This window comes from Malus sylvestris, chromosome 15 (genome assembly GCF_916048215.2).
Source record: "Malus sylvestris chromosome 15, drMalSylv7.2, whole genome shotgun sequence".
Classification (NCBI taxonomy): domain Eukaryota; kingdom Viridiplantae; phylum Streptophyta; class Magnoliopsida; order Rosales; family Rosaceae; genus Malus; species Malus sylvestris.
The window spans coordinates 14819314-14829439 of NC_062274.1; positions in this window are offsets into that span (position 1 = coordinate 14819314).

Consider the following 10126-nt stretch of genomic DNA (forward strand, 5'->3'; position numbering starts at 1 on the left):
TTTCCAATTATCCAGCAGTGGTACTGTTCCTTTACCCTTGTGGGTAATAATATGGTAGCTAGACCTTCAAAATTTATGGGTCTAAACTTTGTTAGTGCTGTTTCTTTGCTATTCTTTTACCCTTCTTGGTCAGAGCGATGTAGTGGGAGCTGCAAGCTTCACGTGCTCAACTTTGGCAGAGAACTTTGGCAAAGTTATCTGTGGTACCCATGAGCTATTGTTGCGTGTGGGAAGTGGGTGATTGAACAGTAAGATTCATGTGTTTTCTACTTCCCCAGAAGTCTTTGACAGAATGCCCATAATTTCCGCAAAGATGAGTGTGCGTGTGACAGGTGCTGACAAGGCTGGAAAAGTAGGTGCCTCTTCGATTTCTGAGATCGGCCCTCGTGGTCTCTAGGGAGCCCAGCTTTTGAGAAAGCGAGCGCCTCTTCGATTTCTGAGATCAGCCTTCGTGGTCTTTGAGCAGCCCAACTTTTGAGAAAGCAAACGGCTCTTCGATTTCTGAGATCAACCCTCGTGATCTCTAAGCAGCCCAACTTTTGAGAAAGCAAACGCCTCTTCGATTTCTGAGCAGGCGCCTCTTTGATTTCTGAAGCTCCGTCGAGTGCAGATTTTTATAGAGGCTGGCATTAAGTTCCAAAGCACACTTGAATCTCCACCAGTAGAAGCTTCATTCTTGCACTTCTAAGATATTGATTTGTCCGACCTCTTCTCTCTTCAACACCTTTGAAAATGTCTGGCCCCTCCGACCGTCGTTTTGACTTGAACCTTGTTGAAGAGGTAGCCCCGCCTTCTCCAGACAACATATGGCGCCCATCCTTCGTCTCCCCAACTGGTCCTCTTACCGTTGGGGATTCTGTGATGAAGAATGATATGACTGCTGCGGTGGTGGCCAGGAACCTTCTCACTCCCAAAGATAACAGACTACTTTCCAAACGGTCTGATGAGTTAGCTGTTAAGGATTCGCTGGCTCTCAGTGTTCAGTGTGCAGGTTCTGTGTCTAATATGGCCCAACGCCTATTTGCTCGAACCCGCCAAGTTGAATCATTGGCGGCTGAAGTGATGAGTCTCAAACAGGAGATTAGAGGGCTCAAGCATGAGAATAAACAGTTGCACCGGCTCGCACATGACTATGCTACAAACATGAAGAGGAAGCTTGACCAGATGAAGGAAACTGATGGTCAGGTTTTACTTGATCATCAGAGATTTGTGGGTTTGTTCCAAAGGCATTTATTGCCTTCGTCTTCTGGGGCTGTACCGCGTAATGAAGCTCCAAATGATCAACCTCTGATGCCTCCTCCTTCTAGGGTTATGTCCAGTACTGAGGCTCCAAATGATCCCCCTCCGGTGCCTTCTCTTTCTGGGGCTCTACCGACTGCTGAGACTTCTCCTAAGCAACCTTTGTGAAGGCTCCCTCTTGTGTGTTTATTTTGACTCATGTATATGTACATATTTGTAGCTTATCGGGGATATCAATAAATAAGCTTTCCTTCATTTCAACGTATTGTGTTAAATACACCAAAGCCTTCTTCGCTAAGTTCTTTGAATTTTCTTTTGTTGAAGCTTGTATGTTGAAGCTTTCTGAGTGGAGCATGTAGGTTGGGGTAGTGTTCCCTTAATTTCCCGAGTGAGGAAAACTTCTTGGTTGGAGACTTGGAAAATCCAAGTCACTGAGTGGGATCGGCTATATGAATCTTAGAACGCCATTGTGCTCGATCCTGTGTCATGTCCTTCGTTAGATCCAAGTACTCTAAGTCTTTTCTTAGAGTCTCTTCCAAAGTTTTCCTAGGTCTTCCTCTACCCCTTCGGCCCTGAACCTCTGTCCCATTTCTATCACACAAAAAAAATAATAGGCAATAATGTAATTTCACATATTCAATTTTTTTTTTTATTGAAGTCTCACCTACAAATGATGTTAAAATACCTCCAATATAAAAAATAATAAATACAAAAAAACAAATACAAAAATCTCAGACTCCCCCATGTTCTCTCTCTCCCCTCCTCTCTCCTTCTCATATTCTAAAAAAAGTGTTCATACATACAAAGTGTGTAGGCAAGTGCTAGTTATTTAATTAAATGAACGATGAAACAAGCATTCTCTTATATTAAATTTAGACTGAGCGGGTTATTTTGACAAAGAAAATATATCAATTAAGTCACACGAACCTTCAAGGCTTCAAACAACAATTCATTCATATATAATGGCTAAGATTATTAATTTAACAACATAACATCATAAATAATTTAAGCTTGAGCACGATGACAACTCGTACAAGTGTATGTGCACGGCATGCATTCATTGGTTGAAGTATGATTTGCCCATTAATTCATTAGCTGTTTGATTTGCAGAGATGCGGTAATTAATATAATTATGATCCATTGAGTCTCGGGTCTCTGAATCCTTGTGAGTTATAACCTATGATCAAGTCATGATTAATGAAATTTGTTTCTGTCAATTGATTATGAGGCTCTCGGCCATATATATTTGGTTTGAGCGTGTTTGATATGAAAGTCCAACACAGGTGAATTCCATTTTTGGATTGTGGTCCGGGGCATTGCCCGCTTAATTGAATGCAGGAGAGATCCTGCGTTTCTTTTTTTGCGGGATTGGAGAGGCAAATTTGTCAAAGAGGCCTCTCCTTTTACACGTAATTATCTCATTGGACGATGAAATGAGTTTCACAAGTAAGAGGGAATTCCCCTTTTATCCCCATAAATATATCTTTGGCATTGCCCTTCAATGAAAAATTTTACATCTAAATCTCATAAATTTTGAAGTTTAATGCCAATTTATTCTCTCATCGTATATCGTTGTATAAAAAATTCAAAACGAAAGGACTTTAATAATTGTACTGGAGGGTTCAAATAATTAAATAATATCCCTGATCTGCTAATTAAATGATAAGAAACAATGCTGAGTATTAATTCATTGCATGATGAGTCAGTTGTCAGTGTAGGAATTATTGAGAGATATATAGCCTACCTTGCCCTGAGTCGCTGCAAGAAGTTTTTTGATTGGCATGCATGGTTTGAATTCCCTTCTTGTTCATTTTGTGTTTATACATAGCGATGAATTGTGTGTCCTGCAAACACTTTTTAGGTTAATGATGGATACGGTATTTATGAATCACTGCAAATTCCATTTCAGTCCACGGCATTATTGTTACGGATTTTTTTGTTTTGACAAACGATAAGAGAATCTACATTAAATTCATTTAAACTAAGAAAATAGAGAATCGAACACAAAACTTCGAATGCAAAGCAAATGCTCTTAACCAACTGAGCTACAAGTTACTTATAGTTTTTTAACCAACTTAAGAGAGGCTACATATTTAAGACAACCATGAATCAAGGAATATGTATATATTACAACTTCTTCCCTATGTTCGAACTTTTATCTAGATGTCAATTTCAATTGCCAACTCTACTGGTCGGTAAATCGGCAATGTGAATTCATAGGGTTAATCTAATGAAATGAAAATCTGAAAAGTGAAAAGAAAGTTGATGAACATGGATGAAACAAGTTGTGATTGACACTCTAAAGTATACAGGCCACCTAACTCCATAGATTAACATCCGGATATAGTTTTTTATTTTTTGGTAATATATATGGTATATGTTTTAGTAAAATCTAGCAAATAAAATTGAAAATCTAGGGTATAACAATGTTATAAGTCATCTCCTCGAAATGAATCTCGCTCCCATCAAAAGACTTTTCAAAACGAATTTGTCTCTGATTTGCAATTATAATAATAACAAATAATGGGATTACGAAATTGATGGTGGGGATGATCAAAATTTTAACATTGGCATTACTATAATTATTGTCACCCACAGAGACTATAGTAGATGATGTATGCGTCGACGCAACCCTATCATATCTGTTTGTAGGATTGCTGTAATCCAAACTGTCTAATTAACACTAATTAAACAGGTAATAAAAAATGTAGTAAATGTGAGGATGATGACCCGTGAGAGTATGGAGACGACCGGCATTCGCACAGTTGTACACTTTTCGAGAGGTCAATATCTAGGGTTTGGAGATCCCTAATCTCAGGTCTTCCAAGAGAATAATTGCAATTTCCTAGAATTATCATTATTGCAATTTCCTAGAATAATTGCATGTATATGTGGCTACACAAGAGTACTTTGTATACATTTATCCAATAAAAAGGACTTACCATGTACAAATGGATTCAATTAAGTAAAAGACATAAATATAATTGGCAATATGGTGGTCCACAAACATAAGGTACATTTTTTTGACCTTGTGGTGTCTAACAAAAATAAAATATGGGTAATGTTAGGGAGATCAATTTTTGAAATTAAAATTGCAAACCAAATAATGTGCTTGTAGATGATTGGATTATTAATTAAGTGTCGATTAACGTGCTTGTGTTTTATTGGTGACACATCATTTAGTTTACAAATTTGGTTTTAAAATTTGATCTCCTAACATTACCCATAAAATATCAAATACCATAGACTATATTCCCTAATAACACGTAAAGAACTAGTTCTTACTTCTTACAACATTGAAATAGAATCTCTATGGTTTTTTTTTTCCTTAAGAATGTGACAAGATGGTGGCTTCATCACGGCAGTCTACTCTTTCGAGGGCCGGCAAGAAGCAGAGTCATATGGTTGTAGACTCTCGTAACAATTGTGGCAGATCATCTATCTTCATCGATCATTTGGGGAAGACTCGCATATATAGACATTTTAGTCTCTCTCGGGTCACCATCGTGTGATCACTAGTGTTAGGAATCAAACTCAAAACGTATAGTATAAAATATGAGCATGAAATTTGTCCCCGTCTACTGAACCATTATGTGATGGTTGAATATCTCTATGGTTTGGAAATTGGAAGCGCCCAACCCAACATCAAAAACCCCAAACCGACGAGTACCACTTGCTTGCAAAATCCATGAACCCTCCAATAACTAAATCAAATTAGAACCAGCATCACATTAAAAAAAAAAAGAAGATTAAAATTATTCTCCTCGTATAATTAATGATTTTATTCCCCGACATATATTCCCTTAAACCGCATTTTAATGCAACAAACAAACAAATGAACAAACCACCCTTAAATCTCGAGCTTGCCTGAGGAAGAACATGTTTTGGGCACATTAGGGCATGGTATCGTTTGGTATGCAGACGGGACGGGACAGGATGAGACGGAACGAAAAGGAAGTAAAGATGTCCTCGGATGGAAACAAGGAAGAAGAAGAAAGAGACAGAGAGGTTATAATTTTGTGTTCCACAGATGTGGAACGAGTCGTTCCAGAGGGGTGAGGTGGAGCAAAAATTCACCAAAAACTCATCATGTGGAACAGCGCGTTCCACCCGTTTGAAGCGCATCAAACGTGGAATGGAACGCCTCCTCTCACTCTGTTTCGTCCCGCCCCACGTAACAAACGGTACCATAAGAATGGGCATGTATGGTCCGTACTGCCAAAATCTTTGTCGGGGTCGCCATGTCTTTTCCAGCACACCCACTTTTTCACTGTTTATTTTTAGTCTTTGGCTCTCTCCAGTGTCGTCCAACGATAAAACAAACAAAGAACAAACACTTCTCCTTTGTCCTCACCCTCCCTCCTTCATATTCTTCTCTCTCTCTCTAACACTAAATATTATTACTACAGTTTGATTATTCTTCAAACCAAAAGGTTGAAGGTCTTGGCATATTGAGGGCTAGCTAAGATATGTGAACTTGTGGCTCAAATTTGTTGTAATATCATACTTTATCTACAAGTTTGATAGTTTTCGTTAGTTGCACATCATATTGAATATCGTCAATCGTTAATGTGTATATGTGAATTGCTTATTCTTCAATAACATGGCTACACATGGATAATGACGAATCTCATTAAGGGTCCGAGGGGGCACGTACCCCCTCAAGTTGTTGGCTTGAAAAAATGGTGGTCTTAGCAAAAAACAGGGTTGCGCTTAAGTTGCAGCTTCCTTCTGTCGCTCAATACAACGTCAAATCAGACTACTACGATTACTAATCAACTCACCACCACCAACAACTCTATAATCTCCTCCTTATTCAAAACCACCAAGAGCGGATATATAACATAAAAATGTTTAGTTGTACAGCTAATTCTAGCAGCTCATGAAGAAGAATTCCCTCATCTTGTATGTGTAATAAATTCAACCTCTCAACCCTATGCCTGTATAATTATCTTTTTGTTCATTATAACAATATAGACTCTAAAGATATCATTTTTAATGACACAATGGGTGGAGATATATGTTAAGCATACAATGAGTTTGAGTTGGCCAAGTGCTCGACAAAATACCTAACTTAAAATTGAAAAAAAAAAAAAATTGGCATTGCTCGCGCTCATTTAGGAATTCCATGATGACCTGCATCCGTCATTGCTTAGTTGTGCCCCCCCCCCCCACACCACCAAAATAAACGTTAGTTTTAGCTCCGCCCTGCACATGTCATACAAAAAAGAGTGATTGTTAACGAAACATAACATTAGCATATTTACCATATTATTTAGTTGATCTTTTCGCAAAACATTAGGACTTCAAATTTCACTTACTTGTGGGATTCTTTTGTAACTTCAAATGTTCAGCCTTCACATTAGTAATAGGACAATCTTTTTTCCCATTGCTGCAACACATGCCTCAGCATTCATGCATGATCATCATGACCTCTATGTTTTTTGTCTTGTTTTTTCTGTCCTAGTAGGCAATATATAGCTGAATGAATAGTGTGAGACTGTGAGTAGCTGCATGTTTTTCTATATCATAATGCAGATTAATTAATTTCATAACTCAAATTAACAACTGATTAATGAAGTAGACAATTTTGATACTTGGCATGTCGTTTCCTCGAAGTCGAATATTAACCCCATAAAAGGATGTGTTCTTTTGTTTCATCTTGATCATGCTTCATCATTGGATTCCTCATCACATGCTTTATATTCCCTTAATTTATTCCTAGTTAGGATCCCTAGATGTATAGTTTATCTTATATAATAAGCGCTCTAAGGGTAAATTATAATCCTAATAATCCTGGTTTAATTAATTTCATTTTATTTTAAATACCAACTTTAACCAAAAGGTAATGCTACGCAAATCCCCCATCTATGACAACGAAGACAAACACATAGAAACAATAAAACTTTTATGTTTTAAAAAGAAATATCTCTTCTGTTGTGGTGTTCTATATGAATTCGGAATTCCACTAGCCTTCCACAATATATATATATATATATATATATATATATATAAAATAACTTTCACTTTTGCTCATGGTTTTTTTTTTTTTTTTGAAAGTGGAAGGTATACAAGGTTAACTGCTCCCCCGTACTTTTACTGTGGTACTGATAGCTAGGTATAAAAGTTCACTTTCATGGTTAATAAAAAGACGTTCAAAATTCAAAACTAAGATGTTACACTTGGCTTAGACTCAGGTGGCAATTAAAAGGAAAATGGGATGCCGGTTTTATTTTCATTCTTTTTATATGGGCCATTTTTTATTAAGGGCAAGAAGGTCGACTGCTTAAAGCTCAGCATCAAATACAAATACGGTTCCAAATTTTTAAATTTTTATTAGTACACATATACAAAAACACAAAAAACGTAAATATTTAATATGAGGTTATACAAAAGTAAGTTTTTAAATCTCAATATTGTTTTTTTTTTATCTAATTAAGGATCCAACACTAATACAGTGTAAAGGCACAAACGAACTATATATTAATAGGATAATTTTAAGAGAATGATTAATTATAACTTTGCGCTTATCTCTTTTTCAAACCTAGAGTGCAAACAACATTCTCAATTTTTCTTTCCCTTTTCATTATCTCCTTCTCAATCTCCCTTCAAGTGTCTTTTAAGTTCGTTACCCTAGTTTTAGTTCTTGCCATTGGTAAGAAGCTACAAAAGAGATGTCGATTTAAGTTGTTGACAAACTACTTTCAAACACAAGAAAGATTAAATAGATTGACAATCTTGTGCATTGAGAATGATGTGTGATTGATGATTTTACCTCTAGAAATGCTAGAAAACAAAATTTTCATTGAATATAGTCTTATATATTTATTTTAGTCAAACTATTATGTTTTAAGCCTAGAAAAGCAACATTTTATTTTTCTTGTGAAAATAATGAGTTATAAAGAAAAGGGAGATATTTTTATTTTTCTTTTAAAAATAATGTGTCGAAAGAAATGAGGCATATGTTTATTTTCTTGTAAAAATAATGTGTAAACAAAAAAACATCATTTTAATTTCTCACCTTGGGCCACCCAAAACTCAAAAACGGCCCTGTATACAAGCGACATTGGTTGTAGAGAAGTCAAGTACACCGGACTTTTGTTGCACTCGCTTATAGTTTATACAAGTGACATGGCAGAAAACGGGAGTCAAATATACAGGACTATTGGTTGCAAATGCTCCTAATCGCGTCAACTGTAAGACCCTATGTTTTTTCAGATTAAATGAAACTTCATTAAGAACAATAAAAAACTTACAAATGCATGCCAACATGACCCTCGTAACAAACCTCACTTGTGAAAAACCACATGGGAAATTAATCACCTGGAGTACATAGAAACAAGATACCACACATTCCAAAAGAAACCTCACAACTCTTCAATTACTCACCCATCATAAATATAAATATAATTCTTTAGCAACGGAACTCACATCCAACCAACACATGAGATATAAAAACTCACAATGGCTAAACATTGCAAACTAAAAAACTACCGCAAAGACACTACAAGAAAAATATCACATCATCTTATAATGGTCTTGTAATAATCGGCAATGGGCATTTGTTCAAAGTATAAATCTCACATTATTAAATGAGATGACACTACATGTGCTCGGGTCATTCTCCATCATTGCTATTTGCTAATTAATTTTATTGTAAAACCTCAACTTCCTTCAATACTACTATATATGAGTCACCCCCAATTTCAGCCATAAGACCCTTGTTTATTCATTTTTTTTCATAACCCCCATAGTGTAAAAATATCAATATATACAGAAATTGTTATCATGTTTTTCTTTTTTTTTTTATCGATTGATGTTGCTCTCTCTTATCAAGTACCTTAACATAATTTGTTTTTCTTTATGTCTGTATATTCAATTTTTCTAATTATGTAGACACTGATCATTTCAACTTTAACCTCAGGTGCGGGCATTGTGTTATAAGTTTATATAACCTCTAAATGGCTACATCGAGTAGGAGAAAATGATGTTTCCGGGCTCAATTACATTTTTCTGGTTTTGCGTGCACGCATGTCGAAGCATTTCCCATTTGTCCTCGTTCTAACATATACATATACACATGCCCTTTAAGAAAAGAGATCCCCATTTAAAAAATAAAAATAGGGACATCATCTTGACTATTAGATTTGGCTTTAATGAAATTTTATGGTTGAAATTAAATCACAGACCACAAAATTTTATTAAAGCCAAATCTAACAGTTAAGAAGGTGTCTCCATTTTTCAAAAAAAAAAAGGAATCCCTCTCCCCCTTAAAGGTTCCTACATATACATATACATACATATATATATATATGGTTTTTTGTTTTATATATTATGTAGATCAATCAATCAATCCTTCCTAAATATTCACCATTCTCTCATGATCTATTTCCATTCGACTCTACTAAATTTGTCAGAAATTCTTCCTACTCAGTTTGCAAAATGAATGATAGATGTTCTAACGACTCTTACAAAGTAAAGAATTTTATTGGATTGGATTCGCCAATTTTACTCTCTTCTTACTAAAACACCCAAACATTCTTCATTTATTTTTTGGTAGAGACACCAAAAATATTCTGCAGTAGCATAAAGTACGACTGATGCAACTTTAATAGTAGCTAAATGTATTATTTAAGTAAAGTGATAAATTTTCCAACAAACAAAAAAGTAAAGTAACAAATTAATTCTAGTAAAATATTAGAAAGGTATAATCTTGGAAGACAAGTAAAAGACCGTATCTCAGTAGACATAAACAAATCTTTCAATCATTCTCAGTTAGGATATAAAAAATCAGATTCCCACTTAAACACAGCTATATATAATACTGATCCCAATAATCTTCATATGCTTTATAGAATTTAATATTACATAAAATAATTTGTCTTCT